Here is a 22,873-nt window from a genome sequence, read left to right on the forward strand (position 1 = left end):
GTCAATTTTGGTCATAAAGGAGAAATGAAATAATATTATTAGGAATTGGATCGAATAGTCGAGCTCCTCGCAACAAAAATAAATGCAGGATATAGAAAAAGTTAAACCGTCACTAGTGTTATCCCATGAAATTACCAGAAATAGGGAATTTATTCCACTTTAAGCAATCATCAACACTACCAACAAGCAGAAAACGACTTCATAAGCAATGAGAAGGCTTTGGATATTTGCATAAATTAAAACTCAACTAAATTCAAGAAATACTAAATCGACCTTTTGACGCCTACTCCTTCGGTGAAGCCATAAGAACTTCTACAAAATGAAAACATGGGTTCAGTTTTACATTTATTATGATAATTCCGACCGGCAGTAGCCCACGCGAGAAGTTGAAGAGGTCGACGAAGTGCAGCCGAAGCCTTGTTGACGCTGCAGAGCTGGTTCGAGCGATACCCAGTCGCTTGGTACTCGGACATCGCCTACGGTCCTGGTATTCCCGTAAACACCTTACACAATTTTTATATTTTTAATTTACATAATGCCATTCATTTTAGTACCTGATGTTTATAAAGTACTTAAAATGGTCTTTAGGAGACTTCGATCAGAGTCGAAGATGTGGTAGGTTTTTAAATTCGAGTATTTAAATTCGAGTCAGAGTTGTCACTTTTGTTTGATAATTTTGAAATTTGTCCGATTTCAAAATATAATGGAGAAAGAACAAACAAGTCTAGAGCTTCCAATGTTTGCAGCAATAGAGAACTAGGTTTGGATAATGCAGAGAAAAGGCTCCGTGGCAACATTTTATTAAGTGATGACGGAATGTAGGGCTTTATATCGAGAATTTTCAAAACCAGAGCTCAGTTTAAGACACGTTTATAATTTTAAATAATATAATGCGACACTTTTTCAGGCCGTAATATTTATAAGGTACTCAGGCTTCTTGAGAGGAATTTCCATAAAAATCGATGATGCTGTTTTCTTTTTTCTTTCTTTTTACTTGGAATCAAAGTTGCACCTTTTTGTTGTTTTCGAATTTTCGGCGAATTTGATGCGTTGTGGAGAGCAGACCTAATTGTCTAGAGCTCGGAAGTTTGATTGAAATTAAGGAAATAATATGAATAACAAATAGAAAAAGATTTAATGCTAACAGCATGACCGTATTTAAGGTTGAAAATGAACTTTTTTTGTAGCGCGTTGCTTATAGAGCAATGTTTGCGATTTTGTAATAAAGCAACTGCAACAACATAACATGTTTTTAATAATTCCCATAATAGTAAAAGTTACATAGATTTAGTGGGTAAAAATAAAAAAAAAACATTCTACTTGCACTTTAGAATACTAAACTGCGATGAGAAAATTGTTTTTATCAGATTCATCAAACATAACCAAAAAGACATTTGACCTCGGCCTCTAACCGGGGCATGGGGCGGAAATTAATAAATTTATTTCTGTGTGTGTGTGTGTGTGTGTGTGTGTGTGTGTGTGTGTGTGTGTGTGTGTGTGTGTGTGTGTGTGTGTGTGTGTGTGTGTGTGTGTGTGTGTGTGTGTGTGTGTGTGTGTGTGTGTGTGTGTGTGTGTGTGTGTGTGTGTGTGTGTGTGTGTGTGTGTGTGTGTGTGTGTGTGTGTGTGTGTGTGTGTGTGTGTGTGTGTGTGTGTGTGTGTGTGTGTGTGTGTGTGTGTGCGTGCGTGCGTGCGTGCGTGCGTGCGTGCGTGCGTGCGTGCGTGCGTGCGCACGCATACACACGCACACAGTAGTGCCCGAAAGATGTTCTTTCAGAAAAGCTCCAAGTTGTGCGACTTCCTTTGTAATTCTGTTTTTTTTTTTTTTTTTTTTTTTTCTGCGCCAGAGTGCAGAGTGTGCTACAAATACTGATATCTCAGGATGTCCAGCTAGCAGAGGCTAATTGCAACCTCGAACTAAGAGAAGAGTATCATTTTAGATGGAGGTATGTTCGAGGAAAGGTACTTGTTTTTGCACTTAAGTTGAGGACAACCCAGAGGGCTATGGAACGAAAAATGGTAGGGGTAACATTGAGAGATAGAAAGCGTGCAGAGTGGGTCAGAGACATAACTCAAGTTACCGACATTCTAGTGGAAATTAAGAAGAAGAAATGGACATGGGCAGGACACGTAGTGCGAAGAGAGGATAACCGATGGTCGCTGAGGGTAACAAACTGGATTCCAAGGGAAGGAAAGCGTAGCAGGGGGCGGCAGAAAGTTAGGTGGGCGGATGAGATTAAGAAGTTCGCAGGGGTCAAGTGGATGCAGCTTGCACAGAACCGGGTTAAGTGGAGAAATATGGGAGAGGCCTTCGCCCTGCAGTGGGTATAATCAGGCTGATGATGATGATGACTTGTTTTTTATCGCGCCCACCACGATTCATAGATTTTCTGGATTGCTACAAGACGTGGAATAGAAGATCAAAGAAAGCCTTTTCATACTGAGGCCTCTACCACTTGCGTACTTGTCTCTTGGAAGCTGTTTGCCGCGCAGTTCAGGTTCTTGCGTACAGCTGAGCATGTTCCGCGGGCGCAGACCCTGAAGGGACCACCTAGAAGCGGGGTCGGGCACCTTTACTTCGGCAGGCATCTCGCAGCCCCTCACCTGGCATGGAGTTGGCAGTCGCACGATTACGCGGCTGGCGACGAGCGGCGCGCTAGCGAAGAGCGACCTTTTTGAAGCTCTGCGTCGCGTCAGCCGCCGCCTGGGAAGCCGGCGTCGGCGGGCAGCTGTTCGAGCGAAGGCGGCGAAGCGAACACGTGACCCAGCGCGACCACCTTTCTTCGCTCTGACCCTTCGCGCAAACAGCGCCCGGGCTCGGATCCGTGTGTCGCCTGCCACGAGCAGTGCAGCGGAAAAGTCCGCGAGAGTAAGCCTAACACAGCCCTGCTCGCCATCGAAGCAGCAGCTGTGCCGACGGCGCAGTCAGGTGGCGTGCGCTCGCCGACCGGCGCCGGTGCGTTCTGCGACTCGTCACAGTGAGCGGCGCACAGCCACGCGGCCCGCTTCCCCGAGACTCACGTTGCGTGACAGCCCCTGACCTGTCTTCGTGGAGGAGTGCGCCAACCGGGATTAGGCGGCGCACACGACGACGACCAGCGAGGGACGCCTTTCCGGTGAGCTCCTTCCTTTGCTTGCTGGCCAGCTTGCTCTCGAGAATGACTCGGTGAGCTCATCACCGCCTCATTCTCGCGAACCGCCGGCTACACGACTGGCGGCGCAGGAAGAGCGCACATCTTACCCGCCCTCAGCGATGATTGTCAGTAGCTTTCGGGTCTCTTTAGGGTACATCGGTAATGCCTTCTAAACTTTAATTATGGCTGTAGATGTCGAACAAGGAAAGCTCGCAGTGCCGTTCGACTATCCCGTCACTGCGCAATAATTCAGGGCCACTCAGTTATCGAGTGCGACAGCACGGTTTGCTAGCAGTTTTGGAATGACAGCCTAATCGTGGTACCCGCGACTGTCTGCAGGCTCCGCTTGTAGACTTCCCGATTGTAGGCGGGGTGACCACCGGTATCCAGGCACTGTCTGTTGAAAAAAACCTTCGAAAGCAGGATTAAGTCGTTCTACAATTGCACTGTGATTGAGGGAAGCCCGGCTTGAAGTGACGCCTCATGTTTTTTCCTCGCGAGTCGTCGCACTTATCACGGCTTCTCTGATGGAATATATCGGTGCCGGTCGCATTTGCTCTTATAGGTACGCACATTCTGCATATACATATGCAGCTATTAAGCACTGAGGAGGGGATATTCTGAAAATATCTGTACGTATAAGCACTGCGTGTAATCGCTTCGTTCCCTCGCACTTTATCAAAAATATGATACTTTCGAACATCAAAACACTGACAGCCGGTATCGTTCTCCTCTCAATAGCCTTTGTACTGAAGCGTAGTGTGTTCATTATCAGTTGGCCCAAATCTGTTATTCGCTTTTTTTTTTTTTTTCTGCCGCAGACCGTCGCCAACTTAAAGCCTCGCGTTGGCGTAGTATCGAAATCGAAAAAAAAAAAAAAAAAGGTAGTTTTCCTGGTGCGCGACGTCCGCGCACGCGCAACTTGCCATAGCGAAGGCTGTTCAGCGAAAATACAACGCGCATTCTGCCCCTCCCCCTCCGTATCTTTGTACTGGGCGTTCCTCTCTCGTCGTGAGTCGTCCAGGCTTCGTGCTATTATTAGGCGCGCAGTCCTGTTTACTTTTGTTGACTACAGCATTCGCGTAGTGTGCATGTGCTCTCTTTTCGCTTTCCTGCATGACATGTGCCGCGGCTCAGCGGCCTGTTGAACTGATTAGCGGTCGCGGAACTTTCGCTCCGTAAAGTCTGAACGCGTACCTTTCTACAGAGAAGGCAGTGCTATACTCTTACAAAGTTTCGCGTTAAAGCACAATCACATCTACGCGTAACACTAACCTAGTTATTTAGAAATAGAAAAAAAAAAGATAGAGCGAAGACGCACTTGAAATTATTAACGCAACGCGAACGCGCTGCGTAGGTAATTTGCCACAGATTTGTACTCGAACGAGGTAAGCGTAATGATAAAAACTGAACACTGCAAGCACTTTGGCTCCGTGTTCCTCGGCGTACGACTTCGGGTTTATGCAATCTCCTGGCATCCAACTTTGGGACCACCTTTTGTCGAGCAGCATGGCGATGACGCATTTCGAAATTATCCGGAGCCCTCCACTACTGCGCCCCTCACAGCCTGAGTCGCATTGGGACGTTATACCACATAAACCCGAGCAAAACATTGCACCACTAAGCAATCATTCCGTGGAAGGTGGTCTCTTCGTATAGCTGTTCCCGAATGAGTCTATGCGGTTCTGGCGTCTGCTGCTAGCATTCACGAAGTGTGTCGAGTGAGACCGGTATCTTTTTTTTTTTTTTTTAATGTGTATGAATTCTCTACGTTTCAGCGTGTTGAAATTCGCAAAATAATAGAGCGCTGCGCACGTATTAGTCGTTGGCTGATATGTGTTAAATGCTCTTAGAGATTTTCGGGCTTGCAGGCACAATTTTGCTGTCCTTGTTTTCTGACAGATGTGCTAGCAGGATGTCGGTGTCTGACGCAAACATCACCCGGACATCGCTGCGCAAAGCTTCATCCTTACTTGGCAAAACTATGCATTCTGGAACAGAATCTCACTTTCACTGAAATGGCCTCACACGATGTGCTGCGCGCTGATGAAATACTGCTGCACACTTTTTGTCGTGTTCCTTCAAATATACAAGACGATTTGAAAATACATCCTATATACAGCTGGTAGCATCGCTTTCTGTGCCTGCAAAAAGTGGCGCAATGAGAGTCGTAAGGTCTATGTTTAGCCCTGTTCAAGCGCTGCGCTGTCTCTTTATATACCAAATGATTATTAGTTTTACAGACCTTTATTTTAAAACTGGTAAGATGTAGGACGGGGCGGTCTGTACAGGTGATAAGTACAGCTGAGCGGACATTATGAATGAGATAAGGTCAGCAAATAGATGATTTACTAACATGTAACTGACTAATCAACTGTTTTATTTTCGACTTTAAGAGGGGAGATTACATGAAAAATTCAAAGCCGTCAACATTGGAAATGAGCAAAGATTACATTTTTTTTTTCGTATGGTTTGAAACAGCGAACATCAAAAATGCAGCACTGCAACGAGCTTTGAGGAAAGCTCGTTGAGTCTGCTTTTTCGCATCGCATATTTATTAAACGCCGTCGCGGCGCAAATTATAGCAGCCGAAATCAAGTTAACTTCTTCTAAATCATCGAATACACATACCGCCTATCAATTTTGTTCATAATAAATGCGAGCCACGCCATTTTACAGATATGCACTGCGGGGAAGTCAACTCAATGAGCTTTCAAATTCTCATTTCTTTTTTTTTTTTTTTTTGCGTTCGATATTACGAACCATGTTGAAGAAAGTGTAAAAGCCGGAATCACCTTACATGTATACAACCTTCAATTTCGCAATGCAATAATGACTAACAGAATAATAAAAATGCTGATTAGTTAATTTTAGTTAAATCGGTAATTACTGTGCCCCGCTGGATACACAACGCCCACATCGCTGTACAATCCACATGCACAAACAGTGTTGATGTACCTAGCTCGCACAGGTTCTAAAAATAAAGAGAGAGAACATCTGTAAACATCAAATTACCTTGTATGTGAAGAGGACATTTTTGACGGGCTATAATTGGACACCACAATTCAAATGTGCAATAACCGTCACACACAATTCCTCGGTGACAGAAACGGTAGGCCTCTGCTAAGACTTTTCTTATTACCTAAATAAGAAAAGGGCCTATCAGACCACATTGTAAGCTCAAGAATTTGGATGCCGATGGCTTTGGCTTGTCTAGTCGCGCTCCTAACTGCAGCTACTTTTCGATTTTCCCACGAAGGTTCATGCTACGGTCGGCCAGTCCACCCCCCTGCCGCCTTCTCGGGCGGGGAGGCACGGTGTAAAGCCTCGCAGTGTACACCATATACCTGTGTAGTGTACACCATATGCCTGTGTAGTTCAGCCACATTTCTGTCTCTAGCGGTACTCTCCTCACTTAACAAACTTGATAAATCCTCCACCAAGAGACTTGCTAGGGGTGTAACGCAGGCACTGCCCAAGTCACTTAGCTTTCCGGAATGTTTTACAGCAAAAATGGCGACGAAGAGGGAGAATGCACAGGACAGCCGTGCTCCAGTATCCTCCCCGTGTGTCGCTCTTTGCACTGCGAAAGATCCTAACAAATATGAAAAAACATGAACCAACAAGCCCAGCTTTAAATTCTTCCATGATACCTTAGAGTTCCCTTTCCCAGTCTCAAGGCCGGGGACACATCCCGCAGCTGTTGTTTGGAGGCCATACATGAGTATTGTGACCTTCGTCAGGAGAACACGTGCTTTACAGAGCTCCATTGCAAGTCGCCGAGTAGTGCGAGCCGTGCACTCTCTTGAACGACCGGCGTCAAAATTTTTACAAAACGTTCGCGGTGGTGGAGAGGAAAAGTGAAGCCAATATGCACCTCTTGATAGCTTTCTTCGTTTCAGCACCGTCGGAATGATTAATTACCAAAGAATTCTGCGTGCTAAAGAGAAAATCACTGTAAAGTAGGTCAGCGTATATCAGCAGCCTTTAAATACTCTGTGGACACGCCCTTCTTCTCCCCATGCAGGCACACAACACTGCCTTTTCACTCCCTCAGTTATGCTTTCGCTGACGGCTCGGTTTATGCGGCCACACGTAGAAGAGCAGCTTTGCCGCCGCTTTCCCACCGCTTCTTTCTATCGCAATGTACTCGTAATAAGCGAGCTGTAAGCTCGGATCATCAATGTTTGGTACATTTCGTGTCATCGGATAATTTTTGTTGCGTTTACTGCTGCTGTCTTCGTATTTGACCAATGCGAAAAAAGTATCTTTTCTGTTCAATTTATTTTTACAGCCGAGAAATTGGGTTTAAAATAACAAACAACCTAGGTGGAATTTGTCAATTCATGCTTCACAATTGAGCTTCTAAACAAGGAGGAGGATGACGGGCGCGGTTTTAGGTCAGAGAAAATGTTACTCGACGAGATTAGACAGTTTTGGCGCAATGGACCCATGGAGGGAGTGCAGAACGCACACTCTTGCAGGTTGCCCCTTAACACGAGCAAGTGCGTGACAGTGGCACATGGTTGTGACTTGTTCCTTTCAAGGTGCCGATTAAATAGGCCTTAGTTTGTGAGAGAGACCTCTTTAAATACTACGAAAAAGTGTTGTCTACACGTTAAGCATTAAACTTTCCACCCTTCTTAGTTGATGCCTTCGGTAGGCTCGGCTGAGTAATATCATTAGCATAACGAAGTGCGTCATTGGAAACAATACAGACCAAGTCATGTTGTCTTATGACAAGAAAGACAATATTAAACAATATCTGAACGACGCATATCATACCACTGACCTCACCAGTGGTAGGACAAAAGCGAATAGAAGGCATGCTTGCAAAGAAAAAGTAGCACCAAAAAGCTTAACTCAAAGGGCACTCATTCTTTTCGCATGTTTTTTACTACCGACGCTGCACTCGGCAATTTTTTTGTTCTTTGTCGAGATAAGACAGAAGCTTGCTTCTCAAAAGCTCGATTTCTTTGCTCAAAGAGCAGGCGTGAATGAAGGGTAGTGATTTTTTCTATCAATGCCGATTAACCGAAACATAGCGTGCGGGCACAGCAGCTCCTGTTTCAATCCACACACGCCCGTAGCACAGCATCCATGTCTTTTGTCCGAAGTACATGATTAGCACTGGTTTAGCAGGAGGCGTGTGTTGTATTCAGCTTTAGGGGGAAGGGGGGGGGGGGGGCATTCTGCGTGGAGAGAGGTCGTAGGTCATCGACCCGTACGCATCAACGGAGAGTCGGAGTCGAGCAGGTGGGCTTAACACTTGCTTTTCAAGGCTGTGAGAAATGTGCTGTCTTCATATGCAGGTTGATAGAGCAACGAGTCCCACTGATGTCGCTTTCATTTCCCTTGGGTTATGGCTCGTTTTCTAGCCCAGTGTCAACAATGCGCGCATAAAATCCATGCCCCGTGTTTCGTTCGAATGGCAAGACGAAAAGTTCATGGCAGCTTGCGGAGGTGTCATGTAACAAAAGTTGCAGCATATCGCTCGCTACGCTGCACAAAATCTGTGAATGTCTTTAATGATCGATATTGTGATCAAGGGCCCTGTATGAGGACCCATACGGGCCCGAAGCGTCGAGCTTTTTTTGGCGACATAAGGCGAGCGCATGCTGTGGTTTGCCCTACTGCATGCTTCGACGGTAGGCAGACAACTATATTTTCGACCTCCTAAGCATGATTCATAAGGCTGTGTCTGTGCACGGGCACAGATGTACTATTCATTACGTGTCCGTCGAATAAAGGTTTGTACAAAGTCAACGCACTCCTCTTTTTTTTTTTTTTTTTAAACTCCGCGGTCGCTCATGTTTCATGAACACTTACGTAGTCGCACCTATTACGACACCGCGTTCGCTTGGAAATACAAATTAGGAAACATGTTTGACGCGGATAAGAGACCACAGCATCTAGCACGGCATTGATATTATGCAGGTGTCAGTATGTAGAGTCCAAAGCGATTCGCACGGGGTCATTTCAGATTTAGCATACTAAGACCGAACTGCTCTAATGAAGTTTATTTGTGCAAGAAGGGTGTAAGGAATGCGTGAGCTTAACTTGCCGAAAGGTTCTTCTATTCTGCACTATAAAATGTGATGTGGACTAAGTGATCGTCGAGCCAGGAAGCATTTGCTGGTGTGTTTTAGTGAAAAGCGAACCTGACAACCTTCAAACTGCGCATGACTGTATCATCGCGAGCGCTGCGCGAAAGTTCACTGAGCGCAGCATTGGCGCGTGCTGCGAGATAGGCCGTCATAGACGTTCACCGACCACTCTTTCCGCGTTCCGGTTTACTGATGGCAAGCCCCGCTGCCGCAATCTGTTCCCTGCCTTTGTTGCGTCTGCGCACTTCCGGTTCGGCAGCAGGATATACGGGAGTATACCCGAAGCTGCGACAGCTGCGACTGGAGTGAGCTCGCACGTGTATTCTTGACGCGGACAAGAGGGCACGAAAAATAATGAACTCATATTAACATAACCCGTATGTGGCCCGACTGTATGAGCGCCAGTGAAAGGAACAGTGGCTTGCTTCGCGAATTAGTACTTAAATTCACAAGATTCCTACCTATACGAGCAAATTTAAGGAAAAACGAAAAAGAAAGGGGCAAATGGCTGCAGTATATGTATAAAGAGAATCCCTGCCATTGCCAGCGAAATGGGCATTGATGTCACGTTCGCGGGTAGCCCTATACACGCACGGCCGCGTCGAGGAGAGTGAACGAATGACGATTAGGATGCCTTCATCTCGCCGGCTTAATTTGACTACTGTTACAGAGTTTCTGGCAATTTTTCGCTGCCTAACACGAGTATATACAGGAACAAGTTGGCTATAGTTCAATGGCAGTGGCGGAACAGAATTGCTGAAAAAGCTCGTGCTTACTCTTTAAATATGCGGTTTTCTCTCTCAGCAATAAAATTTATGCATATAAGAATTGTCATCGACGCGGGCCTACACATTCTTACCCACCTCACAACTGCGCTGCTTGTCAGACGCCGACCTTTCGCCGCCGTCCCCTGTCGTCAAGAAGAGGGCAAGATAGCTTTAGTCCCCTTCCACTTCTGTGTGGGTTTAATGGTCTAATGGTTTAATGGGCAGACTATCGCTTGAAGTGCGCAGTTGTTTAGCTTACACGGTGGTTCCAGCGCAGCGGATATTCCTTGGCTCCACCGTTAAAATCGTTTACGGCCGCAGTATTAGAGTTACATAGTTTCTGACGTCGCAATATTGACATGAAGACAGTGAAATTAGGCGCTAGATTTTAAATTCTGTGCCAATTGGCCATTTTGAGCAGGGCTGAAGAGGAGCCGGAATTTATATGGCTTATGGCACAAAGTACGCTTGACGACATAGTTTCATGATTCACGAGGACAGGTTGAAAACTATTGCTCAATACATGGACACTGCATGCACCCACTGAACTTTATTTTTATCGGGCGTTAGAGTTGTAAACCATATTTTGGTTTGAGCAGCATTTACGGTGGCTGCAGTTAGGTATGACGAGCCAAGGTATCGCCTTAGGACCCCGCAGATGACCACGCGCATTGCAATTACGGCGACACTTGAGTGAGATGTTTAGAAAAAACTTCCATGAAATCGCATTTACTGACATGCTTTCTTTGCCAGAAGTTATTACAGTTTATATTTTGTTATCTTTTACACCTGTGCCGTCTTCCAAAATTACAAATCTGCATCATTGTTCTTTTTATGTGATAACTTCTATAACAAACTTTGTTTGTCAAAGATTTGTACCTTTATTGTGCTAACCTTCTGTTTCTGCTATATATATATATATATATATATAGCCAGCACTCTACCACAGTAACACTGAGTGACTTCTGGCTAAGGAAGACCCCTAATATTGCAGTAATATGGAAAGTTGAGCTAGTTGGTACATGATTGCAAATTACGAGCGCCTGTCCTTGTCATTACTCTCTAGTTGTTGTTCTCCGTCGCAGCGCTCGTAATTTGCAACCCCTAATATATGCGGAGTGGGGTTCTTTAGAATAGACTATAAAACGCCCGAGAAACTGCAAAATACTGTACTTCCGTAAATAAGCTAGCCAAAGCTGGACATTACTGTACAACATATTGTGTTTATTAAATAGGAACCACTTGCAGTAAGCGATAACAACCTTTTAAATCCGTAGTAATGAACTGTTCTGAACAAAAATATGGCAGAGTGCGTTTCGCGGGTGCCCTAACCTTTTCAACAACAGTAGCTTACTAATATTGTTCTAAATTGATGTTCTTAGCTGTCGTATAGTTACAATGCTCATACTCCTAGAGGACTATGATTTTCAGGGAAATGAAAAAGTATGAGATGAAAGAAAGCACAGCGCAGCGAGGTAAGAAAATAAAAAAAAAATAGCTGTCGTTTAGCTTGTGGTTGAACGTGGAGTTACGCGAAAGCTATCTGCATGGCTACGCTTAGGTTCAGCTTGAAAGTAAATACGTGGCTTTTACACATTGTAGCTTACTGTATGGTTTCAACTTTATTTATGCCATAGGGGGCGCTTTTGACCTCTAAAGTGCGATGAGGCGAAAGCGTCTGTGTCACAGACCCCCGCCTTTACGGTCAAGAGAGGCGCAGGATCCCCTTTACGGTTACCCCGTCGTCCCTCTATGACGTTTGAGAACACAGTTGAAAGTTAGACCGGTCAACCCGTGAAGTACGTGTGTCAGTGTGTGATTGAGGAATAAATTCAAGAAGGTCACTTCCTTTTGCAAACAATTGAATATTTATAGATAGTAGTCCAAATTGCATTGCATAATAATAGAGTACCATAACAATAAATAAAACGCCACGACACGATAGAGATAAAAGACGACTCGGTAAATGACAAGAGAAAAACCCGACAATGAACAAAACACTGCGATAAAAGATGACTATAAAGATAACAGAGCAAGTATACCAGATATAAGTATGGACAAGGGGTACATAGAAAACAGCGTAAAATATTAAGTCAGATCAAGGTGTAAACAAAAGCGAAAACAATGTTCGATTAAACAACAGTCTGTAGCAAAAAGGAATTCTCTCGGCTTTTTTGTTAGATGGGGCGTCGACGTTGCTGAGCTGATCGCTAGCGGCGGCCGCACAGATGGGGGGAACGATGAGTTGATTGCGCGCTCAGTGAAAAACAAGACGCTTTCCCAGAGCGACCGCGAGAGAGGCCCGGAAGACTGAATCTTCCCAGAGCACACTGCCGCAGGCGTGCTGCGGTATGCGTTTTTGTACGCTCGGCTGGCCACGCTGTGGCCGAGTCAAGGACGCGCGATCACTGCCCCGCCGTCGTGTCGAAGCCTGCTCAGAGTAACGGCGAGGTCCCGTGAGTTTCGCCCTATATCTGAGGCAAAAGATCTTGCAACTTCGGCTGTAGAGGTGAGGCAGATTGTGACACTGCCCTCCACTGAAGAATATTGTCTCTGAATATTATAGACATCCACAAGCGCCGAGAGTGACGTTATTGCGCCCAGCAGAAGGGTGCAGTAGATTGGGTCCGTCCGATGCGCTGAACATTGTTCGCCACTCACTGCAGTCCATGACGCGCACGATATACGCACTGATCGGAACCCGCACAGCACCACAGCACTCTACTTCGTCAGTCATGTCCTGAGCACATGTAAAAAGTCACAGATCATTGATAACAATCAAGTAAGCATGCAGACATATACAGGCACATCACGTTCGATTTCATTGCACTAATCAACACAATACAGCTAGGCAGTAGTGTAAGCTGAACAACTATTCCAGCCGGCTCATGTAATCTGCTCCCACGTTCTCGCTGCCTTTATAATACTCGACACAGAAGTTGTATTCCTAAAGCTTAATACTCCAGCGAAGAACGCGGCTGTTGGCAGATTTTGTTTTTTTTTTTATGAACTTGAAAGGCTGGTGGTCGCTTTGATCGAGAAACCTCCTCCCGTAACAGAAGACGTGAAATTTCTCGATTCCCCAAACGAGTGCTAAAACCTCTTTCTCAGTGGTTGAAGAGGCTACCTCTCGAGGGAGCAACTTGAGGCTCGCATAGGCAACTGGGTGCAGGATTTCGGCATGCAATTAAGTAGAACGGCCCCAACACCTCTATCAAAAGCATCCGTTCGCAGGACGAATTCCCTGTCAAAATCTGGAAGTTTCAGAATCGGTGCCTCAGCCAATTTTTGCCCGCAAAGTTCTTAAAATTGCCCGTTCTTGTCCGGGGCCACAGCTCACGACTGAAGGTTGACCCTTCCGTGTTAGATCTTACAGAGGACAGGTATGGTCAGCATAGTTCGGAATAAATTCTCGGTAGTAATACGTCAGTCCCAAGAAGGATCGAACCTGTTTCTATGTTGTCGGAAGTGAAGCTTCTTGTATCTTCTGTAGGGTCTTGGTAAGGAGCGACAACTCTCCGGTCGCAATTTGGTGGCTCTGGAATGCGACGGTTCCCATTCCGACCTCGCATTTGAGCGGTTTGATGGTGAGACCAGCCACCCGAATTCGGGAAAAGACCTCGTACAATGTTTGGCGATACTGCTCCCATGTCGCACTCGCAATGAGTACATCGTCGGAAGTAATGTGCCACGTCGGGAAAATCGGCCAAGGTGCTCCGCATCAGCTTCGTAAAAATGGCTGGCGCCGTCTTAATACCGAAGGGCATCATATATCGGAATTGAAAGAGCCCCGTGCCAACAGTGAAAGCAGTCATCGCCTTTGAATAGGATGGTAAGAACATGCTCTCCCGGTTTGAGTGAGCGTCTGCGGCTCTTGATGTCGTAGTAGCGGCTGTAACGCTCTCCTGCGTGCTCCAGCTCTTCGTGGGAAAGTTTACAGGTATTCTATAGTGTATATTATTTTTCTCAATACATTCATGAAAGTATTTTACAAACTTCCGCAGTTAAGTAACAGTTATTTCCAAAAACACAGCCTATCGTTTTTAGGACACTTTTAACTACTCAGTGCTAATACAGGACATATTTCAAAAGCATATTTTTGCCGCGCATTGGAAGCTGAGGCCATTCCCATCAACATGTGCATGACAGCATCTTGTCATATCCCACAGTTGCTTCACAATTGAGAGTGATGTCGTAGTAAGTTCGACTTGAGGCCAAGAAACACAATAGAAATGTCACCAACGCTGGTCGTTCTCGCGAGGAAAATGCGTGCGTCTGCGCTGAATCCTTTAGCGCGGATCGCAAAGGCTGCGCTGGACTGCTAGTCGCTTCAATGTGGACTCAGTAGCGAGCGTCAGTCGTCTCGAGGAAAGAGATTTAAAGTTATTTTTTTGCCGATAAAAGCTCCTTTTGTTACTGAAAAAACGTTAGCATATCCAGATTGAGACAAGGGGTCAATGTTTTTAGAATAATAATCTTCCCAATTGTAATAGTAGCTTTGTTTACACCGCTTTGAACGTAATGAGCAACGTTGCGTTATTTTTTTTAATAAATGTAGTTTCTGTGATGCTCCTGAATGTAGGGGAAAGGAGTTGTCCGGCTCAAACTGTTGTCAGCCTCACGGCATTCGAAGCCTACCCTTTAAAGGTTAGAGCGGGCTCCCTCGGAAGGCCTGTCCCCTAGCTTTATGCATTTGGTGCAGAATCTGCACAGCAAAGACACGTTTACAATAGGCATTGGCGGACTGTGTCGCCAATGAAGCGCTGTCAGCTAACCTATCAAAAAACGTCTTGCAAGATGTCAACAGACTTCCAAAAAGAAAAAAAGGCTCAGCCATGATTCCTGCGGTGTCTACCCAGCCATTTGGGTGCTACCAAAACACTCGAGTCCCCAAAATACTCTATACTACACCGCCTTTACACGCGTTCTGCTCGAATTCCGACATGGGTGCATTAAATGCATGTGGCATCGTCTCCGCGGCGTTCTCCGCGCGGAGCTTAGGGGACGAAGGACGTTATCCTATGTGCAGCTCAGAGTATAATGCGGCGAGGTGCGTCCTACTCGCTTTCCTCCAGATGGCAGAGGCGCCATATGTTTTAGTCCTGGTTCACGCGCGGAAACCGATCATATGGGAGAGCTAGGCATCCCACCCATGCACTTTTACTAAAATTCCTTCAAGACTCAAGTCTGTACTCCAGATGGTGACAACAACGGCAGATGATTATGGTTGGTGATTGAGCACCACGCCAATAATATGGGCCTCTGATTCTCAAGCTTAATCAATATCCAAGTGTCGCCAACATGAACCAATCGACGGCAGAAAATGTCAAGCCTTATCCAACCAGTAGCTCACAACAGCCTCAACCCCTTATCTCCTTGTCAGTTATCACAATTCAGAGAACAAAGGCGCTGGTTCTAAGATGGGGCATCGATCATGGTGGAGGACCTGCAACCAAATGTTTTCTGTCGAACCATCAGCTGTAAACAGCACCGCCGCAGGCACGGCAAAAGCCTGCTAACCCCCATCATTGCACTTATGAGCTCTACTGAGAATTATCAGAAGGCGCTGGTGTAAAAATGGGGATGTAACTCTGGCGCTCCCCAAGACGCAGTTTCCTGGGATGTTTTAGAGCGAAAAGGACAGCACAGAGGCGTAACATACAGGGCAGCACTACTCTTGTACCCTCCTCCTATGTCGTTCTTTTCACTGCAAAAAAAAAAAAAAAAAAGGATAGAAAAGGACTGGTTGTGGTTTCTGGGGTTCAACGTCCTAAAGCGACACTCAGGCTATAAGTGAAGCCATAGTGGAGGGCTCCAGAAATTTCTACCACCCGGGGCTCTTAAACGTGCACGGACATCACACAGCCCAAGGCCGACTTGATTTTCGCCTCCATCGAAAAGCGGCCGCCGCGGCTGGGATTCGATTCCGCACCCTTGAACACAGAAATCGAGCGCCATAACCTCTGCACAACCACGGCGAGGCAAAATCAAAAAAGAATACCATGAACCAACAAGGCCAGCTTGGAAGTCTTCAACGATTTCTTAGTTTTCCCGCAGCTGTTATTTGAAGGCCATACATGAGTATTGTGACCTTCGCCAGGAGAACACGTCCGTTGCAGAGCTCCATTATAGACCGTTTTCGCGGCGAGGAGGAAAATAGCCTCAAACCGGAACGCGCTGCGCGGCTCCTCCTGTCTGGTATGTGGGGGCGCGGGGATAAAAGGGGGGGGGGGGGGGGGCAGGGCATTTTACGGAGAAAGGGCACACGTTGCAGTCTTTTGCACACATAATGTCTTGAGTAGCCGCAAAGTATCTAAGCCGATCAGCTGATGTGAGCGAAGTGCTTTCTTTCCCTATGTTATTTCTTCTTTCGCTCCTTTCTTTCCTTCATTTCCCTGATCGTTTCATTTCTGCCGGCCGCAGTTTAGCTGTTAAGAGCTGCCGCGGTTAGCACAATCTTTTTTTTTTTTTTTACTGAGTTGCTTGTATTAACAAAAAAGTAACAACCAAAAGGAGATGATTAACAGAAGATAAAAGATTAACAGCGGTGGTATGCGCATGTGTCGCTCTACACTGTTCCATTTGCAACTCACTCAATTGGGCTAAGACGAGCAGCTTCTAAGTTTCAAGCCCCAACCGAAAATTTTTAGCTTTGGCAGCTTTTCGTGCGAGTTCCGAACACTGTGTTTGTCGAGTAGGGGCCGGAAAAACTGAATACCCGTGCAACAACGGCAGTCTTTGGGCAACAAGCGGATGAATATTTATGAGGTGCTGCCAGGTAAAGAAGAACTGTTTCGATTCAGTCACCTGAGGTTAATGCAAGTATGAAAGAACCTGTCTCACTTGAAGACAACGATATACTAATAAATTGGTTGACAACGTATTTAGTGAAACAGCGCTACAATATTTTTTTTTTTTTTAAAACACGCATCTCGTAAGATTTTGCTGCCGATAATAAAGGGGAATATGATCATAGGAATAGCAGCGATTACTTGCAGTAAGCAAACCTTGGGAAGAAAAATGGACTATATAATTGTTGACAAAAGCAACTTTTGATAAGATCATTATGAGACATAATTTAAGGTCACTATTTCATAGGTATCAATTGTTCGTTTTATCTTGAATTTGGATGTCAGCATGACGGCAGCGTCAGACAAACGCAACTAAAGCCCAATCAGAGAAATTGCAGGATAGCAGCTCCCACCAAGTCATCGCCAGTCCCCGCACATACCGGCAAACAGGTGGTTGAGTCATGTAGGCAATGCTGAAATCCGATTGCCTGGCAGTGGACGCTTGAACACCCTGCCTGATTGTCGCCCACCAAAAGTAGCCAGGGTAGACTAAATGGATCTGAAATGGATAATGGATACTTAAAAATAGAACCCCAGTGGAGGTGTGGGAACTTCCGCAGTAGCCGCTCAAGCAGTAAAGAGTATATGAAGGATCGGTTGACCCAACAAATGTAGCGCGATTAGCATTGCTCCTAAACGTGACATGAAACGGCTACATTCGCTTGCTTTTTTTCCTCAAATTGTTACGGTAAGCCGTTTCTAGAAATCATTTAAGAATAAAAAGTAGATCGAAAGCTGCCATCGCGGCCAGTGGTGCGCCGCCGCCTCTCTGTGCCACATCAAAAGTACACACTAATTGTAATCAGGCTTATAGCCTTCAGCCAACCTAATCAGGAGCGTAATTTTTTGGCATTTCTGACCGAATAGCTTCGCTGCTACTGAAAGTTTCTTTTTCTTTCAGCTAATTACTTTCAGAAAGCAAAACATTGCACGCGAAGCTCCAAAATGCCAATTTGCGCTACTTGTCGCCTGTTCCGCGGATGGGACCCCACATACCAGCATGGCGGTTGTTCACAACTCGGCTGCTAGATGGCGCCACATACACAAAATGGCAGCGCTCATGGTAAAACGGTCTATAAGTCACCGAGTTGTGCGAGCCGTGTACACTCTTCAACGACCGCCGTGCAGAAATAATAAGGGGATTTTTACGCAACGAAAACACACACAAGAAAAGGTGACAAGCGGGTGCTTATTACAACTGTTTGGCAATAACTGTGAAGAAGTGTTGCCGAAATTTTAACAAAGCATTTGCGGCTGTGGAGAGGAAAAATATTCATGCCAAAATATTTGTTGCACCTCACGACGGTTTCTGACGTATGAGAACCGACGAAATGATTAAAGATAGAAGAAAACTGCGCGCTGCTGAGAAAATCAGTGTAAAATATATTTTATATGGACCACCTTTAAAAGGACGACGACAGCGCTTTTATTCCCCCGGCCGCAAATTAACACCATCTTATCAATCTCTTTAAGCTTTCGATCACGGCTCGGTGTATGTGGACCACCCGTAGTGGGGCAGATTTACTGCCGCTTTCTTCCTGTAGCGGGCCGAAAGGTTAGCTACTCAATGTTTATTATCTTTGCGGGGACCGTGTAATTTTTGTCACGTTTAGTTCGACGTTTGGTTTTTATTTTAATCTGTATTATAGCCGAGAGATTTGGCATTAAAATAAGAAACAACGGATGTTGAGTTCGCCAAATCATGCTTCATAAATGAGTAAAGGAGAAATTTGGGCGTGTTGGTACATTGGCTTTCCAAACAAGGAGGAGAATGAAAGGCGCGATGTTAGGTCTGAAAGAATGTTACTTGACGAGATTAGGCTGTTTTGGCGCGATGGACCCATCGAGTGAGGGCAGAACGCACACTCTTGTAGGTTGCCCCTTAACACGAGCAAGCGCGAACGTGGCACATGGTTGCGACACGTTTCTCTCAGGATGACGATTAAAAAAGCCGTATTTTGTAAGAAAACCGCCTCTAAACTCTCGGAAAAAGGGTTGTTTATACGTTGGGTATTGAACGTTCCATCTCTTCTGAGTAAATTTCTTCAATAGGCTCAGCTGAATAATATCATTCGCTTAGCGAAGCGCGTCATTGGAAACAATACACACCAAGTCAGGTTGTTTTGTAGGAGTAAAACGGAGTTAAATAATGAACGATGTATATCACACCACTAACCTGACTAGAGGTAAGAGAAAAAGAACAGAAGGCATGCTTACAGAGAAAAAGAAACAAAAAAAAATTTGCTCAAAGGGCACTCATTCTCTCCGCTTTTTTTTTTTTTTTTAATGCCGACGCTTACTCATCAACTTCTTTTTTTTTTTTCTTCTCTGCTTTGTCAGGATAATAGTGGAGTTTGCTTCTCAAACAATCCGTTTCTTCGAGCAAAGAACGGGCGGCGATGAAGCATAGTAATTTTTTCTATCGAAGCCGGTTAACTGAAGAATCGCGTACGAGCAAGAGGCTCCTGATTCAGTTCACAACTGCATACGCGCACGAGGGCATCCATTTATTTGGTAGGAATTATCCGACCGGCGCAGGTTTAGGCGAAGGCATGCTGGCGGGATCGTACATACATCAGACGCGAGCGGTTATTCGGCTCAGTGGTGGAAGGCATTCTGCGCGGAGAGAGGTCGCAGGTCATCGACCCGTACGCATCAACGGAGAGACGGATTCGAGCAGGTGGGCTGACAATTGCTTCGCAAGGCTGTGAAAAACGTGCCATCGTCATATGCTGGCTGATAGAGGCAACAAGTCTCACTGTTGTTGCCTTCGTTTCCGTTGGCGTTTTGGCCTACGGAGTATACCTAACGCTGAAGAACGAAAACGCGTTTTACCTGAATAGCTCCGGGTAAGAAAGATACCCTACAGCAGTCAATAAATACCGCTACAGCTTGTGGGGACAACTGGGACACTCTTAATCTCGAGGAGCTCTAATGTGCACGTGGATTGTGAGAAAGGGAAGGGGACTTTTCTAAATGGCTCACCGACAACGCTAAGAGCGGGAGCCTGCTCCGGTTCCTCACGAAAAACCATTTACATGACTTTCTGTAATATGCCTTACGGCAAGCTTGCGTACAAAAAAAAAAAAAAAAAAAGATTGTGAGAAAGAACAAAATAAATTCCAGACCGTCTCTCATAGACAGTCGAACTGCACCTGCCACGAGCCCGCAGGTATACCGAGATCCACGTGTATCACGTAACCACAAACAGCGCGTTATCTTGAGCGCTCACTCCCCTATCTATATGTTCCCTGAAACTCGGGCAACATTTTTCGATGCTAGCGGCTAGGGCAGTTGGTGAGACATTATCGGTGTGGACAGCGTGAAAGAAACGACGTATATGCGATTATATGCGAACGCCTCTGAGTGCGTAAAAACTGCTTTAATTAAATCCCTTCACGTCATGCGGACTATATATCTGCAAAACACAGTGATCCAGTCTTCGAGTGGCAGGCTGACGGTTGCTTTCGCTTTGATTTGACCCTTGTAAAAAGGTGAACGCTTAATGTCCGGCATCAAGCGGGAAGCCAAGGAAACCTTTCAGACTAAAGACGATTTCCTTTTTGGTCTAAACATTCCTAAATCTAGAGAAGGTTGCTGCCGAAAGGAAGTACGTTGATAGCAACTGTTGCTGACGGCGGTAACGGTAACGGTGACGGGTGCTAACCGGTAAGTAACGGTTGCTAGCAAGTAACATGGTCGCGGCGGTGTTTCCAGCTCTACTCTATACTTCTCTCGTCAGCGTTCACGCATCGCCAACCGTACAAGCAGAATGGTGCAGGGAAGTGCAAATAAACTCAAGATTCCTGTACTGACGGTAAAGCAGCAGCGGGTAAAATATTCCGCTCGCAAGGGGCAAAACGTAAATTGAGCAGACTTACAATGTGTATTAATAACCGCCTGCGCGAACACAAAGCGTTGTAAAGGGATAAAAAAGGCGTGCATTTACTAACCCGCTCCCAAAATTGAGCGAGTAAATTCAATCTCTTTTTTTTTTTTTTGTTCGAATAGCAAGATGAAAGTATATGAAAACTTTTGGAAGTTTTCATAAAAACTTTGTTGCAGCATATCGTGTGCTATGGTAGACGAAACCTCCGCATGTCTTTTATGATAGAGTGAAATCGAAAAAGCCCTTATGGGATCCATACGGGCCGCCAAAACGTCGGGTTCATTTCCCTCTGTTATTTATTTATTTCTTTTTTATTTATTTATTTATTTATTTATTTATTTATTTATTTATTTATTTATTTATTTATTTATTTATTTATTTATTTATTTATTTATTTATTTATTTATTTATTTATTTATTTGTACCTCAAAGGCCCACTGGGCGTGTTACATGAGGAGGGGGCTAACAAATTATTTAAAAAGTTTGGAGATGACTGACTTAAGATTCATGACCTGACCAGGGTGGGCAGAAGCTCAAGCGGACAGGTCATTCCAGTCTCTTGCAGTCTGGGCGGAAAAAGATTTGTGCCTTCAACGGTGTGACGTGGCCAATTGTACGCTTCGACCGGTAGCCAGATGACTGTATTTTCGGTCTGCAAAGCATTGTTCGCTAGGTTGTGTCTGTTCACTGGCACATACGCCCGGTACATTACGTGTCCGTCGAGTGAAGTGCTGTAGATAGTCGGCATGCCTTTTCTTTTGTACACCTCTTCCGTTCTTGTTTCTTCAGCACTTTTGTAGTGTACCTACGACAAAACCGCGTTCGCTTCGAAATGCAGAATAGGAAACGTCTTTGGCGTGGTAAGAGACAACGAATCTGCTATCGCGCAAGTGTGAGTACGTACAATCCAAAAATGATTCGCGGATGGTCATTTAAGGCTTAACTTACTTCGACTTAACCGCTTAATGCAGTTCATTTTCGCAAGAATGGTGCAGCGTGTACATGGGCTTAGCTAGCCGAAGGAGTCCTCTGTTATGTCCCGTTATGTTTGTTTCGGATCAAATGACCGCCGAGCCAGGAAGCATTTGTTGGTGCGTCTTAGCCAAAGCGGACATGGAAACTTAGAAACGGTTCTTCACTGTACCATCGGAGCGCCGCAGAGAAGTTCACAGAGCGGACCGTCGGCGAGTGCTGCGACAAGTTTCGTCATAGACATTCGCCCACCACGTTCGCCACGCTGCCGCAATCTGTTCCCTGCCTTTGTCGCGTCTGCGCACTTCCGGTGCGGCAGCAGGATATAGGGTAGTATACCCGAAGCTGCGACAGCTGCGCTTGGAGTGAGCGCGCGCGTATATTCTTGACGTGGACAAGACGGCATGAAAAATAATGAACTCATATTAACGTATTTGTACCTGGCCCGACAATGCTGAACGCCAGTGAAAGGAACAGTGGTTTGGTTCTCGAATTAGTACTCAAATTCACAAGATTCTTACCTATACGAGCAAATTAAAAAAAAAAAAAAACGAAAAAAAAAGGGGCAAATGGCTGCAGTATATGTATAAAGAGAATCCCTGCCAGCGAAATGGGCATTGATGTCACGTTCATGGGTAGCCCTACGGTAATGTGGCAACATCAATTATATTGCCTTGAAATCACATGCCCATTCTTGAAGGACGCGGTTTTCTGGCTGAGTTATAAAATTATTGCATTAGAATTGTTATCCAAATTAGCAGCTTTTCCTTGCCTTGATCCCAACTGTGCTGCTTGTCTAATAAACATATCATGATTGTCTTCCCCGACGAGAATGAGAAGATATATTCGCGGACTACCGGAATACCGCCATTATAATATAATACGAGTATGTCTAATATGTGGTTAATAAGGGAACTGAACACAGCAGTGAAGTATCCGGAGAACGTCTCGCCCGTAACCAGAGAGTATGAACTCCAGTTCTGTTGGCTCGTTCAGCAGCATCAAAGCTTCGTAAATTCGTTACATTTTCCGCTAAGAAACAGGAGCCAGAAGTGGCAGCACTTAGCCACCGTAATGCCGTGTGAAGTCCGGCTAAGCAAGAGCCATAATTTGTACGCATCCCTCGGACTGAACACACAACGCCTGAAAAAAAAAA

The 22,873-nt window shown here is 45.4% G+C and overlaps 1 protein-coding gene across 1 annotated transcript in view; it reads left to right on the top strand.

The window, feature by feature from the left end:
- The first annotated feature begins 2,752 nt into the window (after positions 1 to 2,752).
- The window catches only part of LOC146202134 (uncharacterized), a 711,309-nt gene continuing 691,188 nt past the window's right edge, over positions 2,753 to 22,873 (top strand). The window contains exon 1 of the mRNA XM_084587972.1: positions 2,753 to 3,113. The gene's annotated coding sequence lies outside the window, so the exon portion shown is untranslated. The remainder of the gene's footprint in view (positions 3,114 to 22,873) is intronic.

This window comes from Amblyomma maculatum, chromosome 1, assembly GCF_055883805.1.
Source record: "Amblyomma maculatum isolate TAMU_Amacu chromosome 1, ASM5588380v1, whole genome shotgun sequence".
In the NCBI taxonomy this organism is placed as follows: domain Eukaryota; kingdom Metazoa; phylum Arthropoda; class Arachnida; order Ixodida; family Ixodidae; genus Amblyomma; species Amblyomma maculatum.